Source organism: Cajanus cajan, chromosome 9 (assembly GCF_000230855.2).
Source record: "Cajanus cajan strain Asha chromosome 9, NIPB_CcT2T_4, whole genome shotgun sequence".
NCBI lineage: Eukaryota > Viridiplantae > Streptophyta > Magnoliopsida > Fabales > Fabaceae > Cajanus > Cajanus cajan.
This window is the reverse complement of record NC_138525.1, coordinates 27,573,826-27,583,515: the sequence shown is the minus strand read 5'-3', so window position 1 is coordinate 27,583,515 and position 9,690 is coordinate 27,573,826.

Below are 9,690 nucleotides of genomic sequence, written 5' to 3'. Positions count from 1 at the left end.
TGAACCTACACTTAGGCACTTGATCTCTAGACAGAGTCATAGAAGTAAAGTTAATATTGTAGTAGATGCCTTAAGTACATTGATCATTCACCTATCGTCTTTGATGATTTAAGGGTTGGATTTGATTGAGGGGTTTAAAAACTTAAGCTTGGTGTGGGAGCTTACCCTTAGGAGCATTGGATTAAGTGTGTTGAAAGTGAATAGTAAATTAATAGATGAGATTAGAGAAGCCCAAGAGTTAGATGCTTTTTTTGATGAACCAAGTGGAGAGGCTTGGTAGGCGTATAGATAGCCCTTTTCGAGTGGGAGTTGATGGTGTTTTGGGGTTTAAGGATAAAATCTATGTGCTTAGTAATCTTGAATTTAAGAAGATGATCTTAGAAGAAGGACACATGTGTACTTTTAGTATTTACTTGGGAGCTACTAAGATGTATCAGGGCCTTAGGAAGATGTCTGGTGGCCTAAAATGAAAGAGAAGTAGAGGAATTTGTGTACTCATGTTTAGTATGCCAAAGGTCTAAGGTGGAACACCCGAAGTCTTTAGGAATTTTATAGCCTTTAGATGTCCCAATTTGGAAGTGAGATGGTGTCAATGGACTTGGTTGTAAGTCTGCCTGAGATGCTTAAGAAATTTGATTCCATTTGGGTTATAGTGGATAGACTCACCAAGGCTGCTCACCTTATCCTTATTGATATTAGATATTCCTTGGAGAGATTGATAGAATTGTACATTAGTGAGATAGTGAGGTTACATGGGTTTTCCTACTAGTATAGTTTTTGATAGGGAATCGAGGAGAGTGCGACCTGGGAATTTGATAGCCAAATGCGAGAGTACCGATGTTATTCTCAGCAAGTAAATTTCAGGGACGAGATTTCAAAAAAGAAGGGAGGGTTGTAACACCCCGAATTTTATAAAATTATATTAATAATACGTAATATTTATTTTAATGTTTTGATGTGTTTATTAGAAAGACTTTTAATATTATTTAGGTATTTGATATGAGCTTTATTTTTATATAAAACATATGTTATTTTTACTAAAAGGAAGAAGTATATTTTATATTATTTATCTATTTTGTGTGAGTTCTATTTTAATATAAAACATGATTTTTAATTAATATTTAGATTATTTGTTATAAGACTATTTTTATGGAAATATATTTTATCAAGAATTATGTTTATGTTATTTATTAAAAAGGAGGAAATATGTTTAATTATTTTATGAGAAGGGAGGAAGGACGTTGCGATCATTTGTTAATTTTATTATTATTATCATTTTAAGTAAAAAGGGAAGGTCAGGAGTCAATTTTCTACGTTTTTCATTCTTGACTCTATTCATTCCTTTTTTACGCTCTTTGAAGATTAGGGAGAATCAAGAGAAGGAGACCAATCGAATATTGTTGTTGCCTTATCTTCTGCTCATCAAGGTAAGAGAGAGTGAGAAACCTCACTCGGAGGTGTGAGAATATCTGTTGGGTAGCAAGATTGACTGTCAATCCCTTGCTTGATGCATGCCCATAGGAACAGGAAAATTCTGAATGTTTCCTATTTTGGTGTTTGATGTTTCTGATGTGTTTCTTGTTAGATGTTGTGCATGAATATGTAATTAATTTCGAAGATGGATATGTTTTGTTATGGATTAGAGTGATCTATAGATTCCTATTGGAAACCCTATGTGAAACAATTAGGGATATGATCATTTGACAAGAATTGAAGTGTTTAATGTGAAATTGAGTATGAATTCATGTTCTAAAAGTTATTTGAAGTAATTGTACCGATTGGATTGCATGAATATGTGTTTTAATGTGAAAATTGCGTGATTGTGAGGCGTAGGTTCGCGTTGAGGGCGTTAGGCACAAATTAATAGGTTCCCATGAAAATTGAGTCGGGCTCAAGAAAATTGCGTCGGGCGTAGGAAAGTCACGATGAACGAATGTGAAGCTATGCCGGGTGGATTTCTCTGCTTTAGGCACAAAATTAAATTCGGAAAGCGTCTTAGGGTGTGCTAAGCGTGTTGCTCCACTTTTGGTGTGGCATTTAATTCGTTGGGCGCGAGTTGGGGCATGCCGAGTGACCCCTACTGATGTTTATATGTTTTCTTGTGTGTTTGGAGGTATGAATTAGATGTGAATTGTCCTGTTATGATTTTATGTGAATTATGTGTTCTTATGAATGTTATGATGAAGAGAATCCCTATGTGTGTGACCTTATGAATATGATAATGTGAACAAGTGAATAAGTGACAAGAGACATGATATGATATTACAAGTAAAGTGAAGAGTCCTTGACTTTGTGAATATGTGGCATGCATCATATGCATTTATGTGACGGGGTACGATACAGAGTACATCATTAGGGAAGACCCTCCAAGTGTGAAACATCTTGGAGGAGTCCTAGGGGATAGTGCGGTTTGGAAGGCCCAATTGTACCCGTTTGTCTACATGGGACGTATCTTACATGGCTTCGCTATCTTGACGAGACCCTAACAGTACATCCTTCTAGTTGAGAGTGCACAATTGAGCCTGCACGTACTCCTAGACTACTCTAGGTGTGTTGCTTTGGTAACATACCATATGATATGTGATTGGCGCCACATGCATGCATTTATGAGTCGAGTCCATGACATCATTGAATGATAAGTGATTATGCATGTGTTATTGTTTTATGTATGGCGTATTTGTGTGCCTTGATTGTGATTGCTTTGTGTGTGTGTTATCTGATAGTTGTTTTTGCACATGAACCTAAGTGAGATGTTTCTCACTCCCTTATTATTTGTGTATGTTTGCAATTGTGATACAGGTGATCATCAATAGGAGGATGCTGGTGATGAAGCTTAGGCTTCGATATTGGACGTGCTCTGATAATACATGTGACAGTGGGGCATAGATAGGACTAGTTTAGGACTTCATTTTATTATTTCATTTTAGAAAACCTTAGTTTTATTTCCTTTGTAAATTTTGCTTTTGAACTATGAATTATGCTTATGAATGGGAATCCTTTACTCCTATGTTATTTGAGACATTGTTTAACTATGAAAGTTTTTATTCACTCAAATATTGTTTAATCATTTATTGCATATTTATGTTTGGGGTAGAGGGTATCACATAAAGGGGTTCATAAGGTGTCATCCCAATACTAGAATGGTAGTTATTATTATTGGTGAACTCTATTAAAGGTAAGAAACTATCCCAACTACCTTCATGCTCTAAAACGTAGGCTCTAAGCAAATTTTATAAGGATTTGATTATTCTTTCAGTTTGGTCATCGATTTGGGGATGGTAGGATGAACTCAACCTAAGCTTAGTTCCTAAAGCCTTATGCAAGCTTTCCTAAACACTAGAGGGAAATATTATGTCTCTATCAAAAACTACACTAGAGGGTACCCAATGAAGTCTCATAATTTCACCTATGTATAACTTAGTCAACCTATCTAAAGGATATCTAGTATTAATAGGAATGATGTTATTAGACTTAGTGAGTCTATCTATTATCACCCAAATGGAATCCATATTCTTTGTGATTCTAGGCAACCCAACCACAAAGTCAATGGATATGCTACCCCACTTCCATGTAGGTATGTCTAAGGATTGAAGCTTTCCTAATGGCTTTTGGTGTTCTATCTTAGATTTTTTACATACTAGGCAAGCTAACACAAACTCTTCTATTTCTTTCTTCATCTTAGGGCCACCAAAACATCTTCTTAAGGTCTTAGTACATCTTAGTGGCTCTTGGGAGGATACTAAGGTTTCTCCTATGTCCTTTTTCTAAAATCTTTTTCTTAAGTTCTAGGATATTAGGTATGTACAATCTATCATTTAGTCGCAATACTCCATCTATACCCACTCTAAAGTCACTATCTTTACCTAATCTTAACTTTTCCGCTTGAGCTAATAGGAACGAATATACCTTTTACCCCTGTCTAACTTCGTCCACTAGACTATTATTCACTCTCAAGGTTCCTAACTTAACTCTCCTAGGGGTCAACTCACACACTAGACTAAGGTCTTTGAATTCCTCTAAAAGGTCAAGCTCCCTAATCATCAAAAATGATATTTGTAAGGATTTCCTACTCAACGCGTTAGCCACTACATTAGCCTTACCTAGGTGATACTTAAAGTCAAAATCGTAATCCTTAAGAAACTCTAACCACCTCCTTTGTCTCATATTTAATTCCTTTTGATCAAACAACTATCGAAGGTTCTTATGGTCACTAGAAACCTCAAATCTCAAAGCATAAAGGTCATGTCCCCATAACTCAAGGAAAAAGACTATGGTTGTTAACTCTGAGTCATGGGGAGGGCAGTTTTATTCATAGGTTTTTAATTGCTTAGACGCATAAGCTACTACCTTACCTCTTTACAAAAGCACTCCCCTTAACCCCATCTTAGAAGCATCACAATATACTACAAATGATTCACTAGGGTTAGGTAACACTAGGACGGGTGCACTAGTTAACCTCTTTTTAAGCTCTTGAAAGCTCTCTTCACACCTAGAGTCCCACATAAAAGGTTGGTTCTTCCTAGTTAGCTTGGTCAAAGGTAAAATTAGTTTAGAAAGCCCTGTATAAACCTCCTATAGTAACTGGCTAAACCCAAGAAACTTCTAATTTCAAAAATAAACTTAGGCACTTTCCGCTCAAGAACAGCTTCTACCTTAGAAGGATCTACGACTATACCCCCTTTAGAAATGACATACCCTAGGAAACTAACCTCACTCAAACAAAACTCGCACTAAGGTAGTTTTGCAAAAAGTTATCTATCTTTAAGAGTTTGTAGTATTACTCTAAGGTGTTCAATATGTTCTTCCCTAATCTTAGAATACACAAGGATATCATTTATGAAGACTACTACAAATCTATCAAGGTAGGGATGAAAAATCCTATTCATGTAATCCATAAAGATACCAAGTGCATTAGTCACATAAAAAGGCATAAGTAAATACTCATAGTGCCCATAGTGAGTTCTAAAAGCAATCTTTGGAACATCCTCAAACCTCACCTGTATTTGATAGTATCTTGATCTTAGATCTATCTTACTAAAGACACATGCTCCTACTGATTTGTCCATAAGGTCATTGATCATAGGCAAAGGATAGTTATTCTTAACAGTTACCTTATTGAGTTGGTGGTAGTCCACACACAATCTTATACTTCCATCTTTCTTTTTCACTAATAACACAAGTGCTCCCCAAGGTGATATACCAGGCCTAATGAATTATTTCTCTATCAATTCCTTTGATTGCTTCTTATGTTCAGCTAATTCCGTAGGGGACATCTTAAAGGATGTTATGGATATAGAGGTAGTACTAGGTACTAAATATATGGCAAACTCAGTTTCTCTCTTAGGTGGTAAATTGGTTACATCTGTTGGAAATACTTTAGGGAATTCCCTCACTAAAGGAATCTCACTTAATTCAATTTCTCTCTCTCGAGTTTTAAACAAGCAAGCATTATGTATACCTTTTCACTTTCTTTTAAAAAAAGAGATAATTTGGTTGGTAGAAACAAAATCCGTACCTTTACTCTCACTAAAAGAAATGTTTATGAAAGCAGTTCAACAAGATAGTTGGAAGATAACCATTCCATTCCAAGGATTTCATCTAGTTGACTAAGAGGTAAATAGATTGAGTCAACTACAACTTGCCTATCAAAAATAGAAATAAGACATTTTAGACAGACACTAGATGTGGTTATGGAACCATTTGTAAGGGTTTCTACGACTAGATCATACTTTAAGTTAGACACAAGCAATTTCAAAGTGTTGACATAGGTGTGGGAGATAAACGAATGAGTTGCACCATAATCAAATTGTACAACGAAAGGATTTTTAACGATAAAATAAGTACCTTACATCAGATTCTCAAATTAAGCGGCTTCAACACCACTAAGAGTGAATACTCTCCTAGTAACTTTTGATCTCTTAGGTTGGGAACTTGCTCCAGCAGTTTGATTCTTTCTAGGATGAGGACACTACATGTTGATGTGTCCAAATCCTCACTAGTTGAAACATGTCACTTCCTTATATGGGCACTTGGTGAGATCATATCCTTATCATATGCACTTTTACACTATTGTGGAAGAGAAAAAATAGGTCCTCCATCTTAGTAGTTGATGGAACTACTTGGAGAAGATTGATGTTTCTTCAAGTTGAACCATGCTAAGTCCCTTCTTCTCTTGAGGTTCTTCACGCCAATGGAAGATTTGGATGGGTTCAAGCACCAAAAGCTTGAAGATGCTTCCCAAAGTGGTTCGGCTTCTCTTGAAAGAGAGAAACTTGAGGAAACAAGCACAAATGAGAAGTTCCTTTGTGAAGCTTCTAGGAGAAGGAGATTCTCCACGAAATTGGACTATTGAAATGAGAGAGAATTTCTGAATTCTAAGTCTCATAAATGTCAAAAGTGATTACAAGAGTAGAAATTACAAATATATAGAGGTAGGTAGCTTAAGGAGCAAGCTAACCTTAACCATGGTTCACTAGGAACCATGGTAAGGTTAGTTGACCTTCTAGGTGAGTTTAGAAACTTGTGGAGCAAGCTTCTCACTTAGCTAGCTTGGGAAGCAAGCTAAGGAGAAGCTTGTAGCACAAGCTTCTCATCTCCTTGAAGGTTAGAGAAGCAATTCGGTCAAAGAAAGGAGACTAGGCAAGGTGGGCGGATTTGGTCTCTTTTGGCTCCTTGAATTAATTTCAAAAATGTTTGATTTGGTTTAGTTAAGTTCATCCAATGATGATGAAACCTAGCTAAATCAAATCCATGAAAAATTAGGAGCAAAATGAGTCCAATATGTAAAATTTTTCCTAGGCCCAATTCTGGCCCAATTACTAGTCACACCCTCAAGCATTGCTAAATGTCACCCCTCTTTTCCTATTGAAAAATAGAAAATGAGTGTATCAACAAAGGAGGTTAAATGGAGTCAAACTCTCCAAGTAACTCACCCTAGAATCAATATACAATGACTAATAAAAGAAACTAAAGTGCCTCACAAATACAAAGGCAAAAATAAGCCTATACAAGAGAACTATGTACAAGATATTTACAACTAGAACTATGCCTTCTCTTCATGATAGAGTGGTCCAAATTGAAGAGTACCTTGGGCTTGGAAAGCCCATTGGTCTTCAAGGTGGCCATAGCTCTAGAGATTGGGCCCTTGGCCCATGGTCCATCATCCCATTCCTCTTGGTTCCTTCAATGTATCACCTCTTGGATTTCTTGGCCTTGGCCATAGTCTATCATCCCCTCCCTCTTGAAAAGGATTTGACCTCAAATCTCGAGGGTCTTCATGACGGTCGTCCACACCTACAAATATATAATACAATGCATAAGAGGTGATATTCTCAACAAATAAATGTGAAAGGTATATCCTAGAAGGAATCCTTTCATGGAACCTAAAGAAATCAATGATACTAGACCTTCTAATATAATGATTAGGATCCTCTCCTAAACATATCTAGATATATTACTAAATCCTAAAAATGTGCTAAAACTAAAACTATACCACACTAAAGACTTAATCCTAAAAATTAGAACATCTTGCCTAAAGTACCCTATGTGATATCCTAGGCATTTCCTAGAAAATAAGGAAAATACTACTAAGAAATTTCCTAAACAATTTTGGATTATATTATTTGTTGGATAGTTATGAAAAGAATTAGTCACAAGGAACCTTGAAGGTTCATATGTTATATCCAACAAATAATATATTCCATAAATTGGGTGCATTATTGAAACAACTATGGTAGGAAAAGTCCTACACAAAGGAAGGCTATCTACCTTGGGCACCACCAAGGAAGTAGCATGAGAAGTGGAACTAAGTGAAGTCCACTTCTCCTTCCCAAATCTTGAAGTTGAGACTTTTTTTCTATAAAAATAATGGATTTATGAATCTCCTCCTCAAGACTAGTGGCAGAATGAGGGCAAGAGTTAAGATCTTTATGAATAAAGAGAATTTTTTTCATAGGATTTTTAGTACTAAAACAATTCTCTTTAGTCACAAATCCTTTAGAGGATATTTCTTCCTCTTTACTCTTCCTTGCACAAAGTTCTTTCTTTTTTTCTATTTCTTCTTTTCTTTTGATTTTCATTTCTCTTCTTCTTTTGTGTTTTCTCATGTCTTCTTTCAATTTTTCTTCTTCTTGTTTAAGAATTCTCAACTTCTCTTCTAGGATAGTGAGTTTGGCCTCTCTTTCAATTTTTTCCTTCTCTTTTTGAAAGACCTCTTACTTCTTCCATGTCGCCACCGGCCCAAACGGGCCTCGGCGGTCGCGAAGACGGTCGAGCTCGCTTATTATTTTGGTTTTGAAAATGTATTGGATTATTAGAATGACTTGTTCTCAAACTGAGACCTTGTCGATCCTATCCAATTTATTTATTAAAACGTCTCACCAATCCATATTAATCCCAAGCGGGACCCTCCATGGATTAGTGGTTTTCGTAAAAGGAGGGTTCGTGGAGTCGCCACCAATGTTTTACTCAAAACATTGGAAAAAGGGATAAGGCAATTGATTTAAAAATCAACTTTGGCCACTACAACCAGAGTTGGGTAAGGGAGTCGGTTACGCGTGGGGAAGGTGTTAGCACCCCACGGTGCCCCTTTCGGGTTCCCTATGACAGATTATTTTTAAAATAACAGTATAAAATTACTAAATTACCCCTATTTATTCTAAGCAATTATAAATTGACTATCTACATGATGACAGTTTAAATATGCACACAGAAAGCAGTAAAAGGAAGGATTGAAAGGAAACCTCTTGAAGCGTGCTTTTATATATTGCAAAGAACTGGGAAGCGTTTTGGCGTTCCCTCGCTCTACAAGCCCGCTCCTCGCTCTCCTAGAATAAAATTTTAACTAAGGGAATCAAAAAGATTTCCCCTCGACTAGGTTCGATCCTCAAGCAAAATGGCTCGGGGCTCAAGAACTTCGTCGGATCAACTCTCCGAGTGATTTCTAGGGCAGAACACTGCTCAAAAACCCCAGAATACTCAAGGAGAGGGTTGAAACTATGTTAAAAAGTGTGGAATGACGTCCAATTGACGTCATATTTATAGGGAATAGGCGCAATACGGCCTACAGGGGCAATACGGCCGTATTGAAATTTTTGAACTTCAATACGGTCGTATTGAAGTTCAATACGGCCGTATTGAAATTCAGAAATTTCAATGCGCCCGTATTGAGTTCGCTGCGGTTGTATTGAAGTGTCAATACGGGCGTATTGACTTCAGTACGGCCGTATTGAAGTTTCAGAAACTTCAATACGCCGTATTGAGTTCACTACGGCCGTATTGAAGCTTCAATACGGCCGTATTAAGTTCAGTACGGCCGTATTGGGCTTCATTCCCTCCACTTCCTTATTTTTGAGCTATTCTAAGACCTCTAGACCTACAGAGAACCCTCCTAGGGCCTTCCAGGAGTCCTTCTGGCTGATCTTCCTTCAGTCTTCGAGAGTCTTCAAGCTTTATTTCCGACCCGGACAATTTTAGGGGTCTACAGCTGCCCCCCCTTTACTTAGTCGGACGGCCTTTTGGTGTATCGGCTGACAAGTAAAGGAGTTGACCCAATTGTCCGGGTGTTGCGCCGACCTTCTGACTTGTAGCGTCTTCCGGTGGAAAAATGTTGAGTAGCCTCTCCAGGTGGGTGCATACCTCGGCGCTTCTGACATCCTCGGTAGCTGAGTTTACCCTCTCCAGGGTCAACTT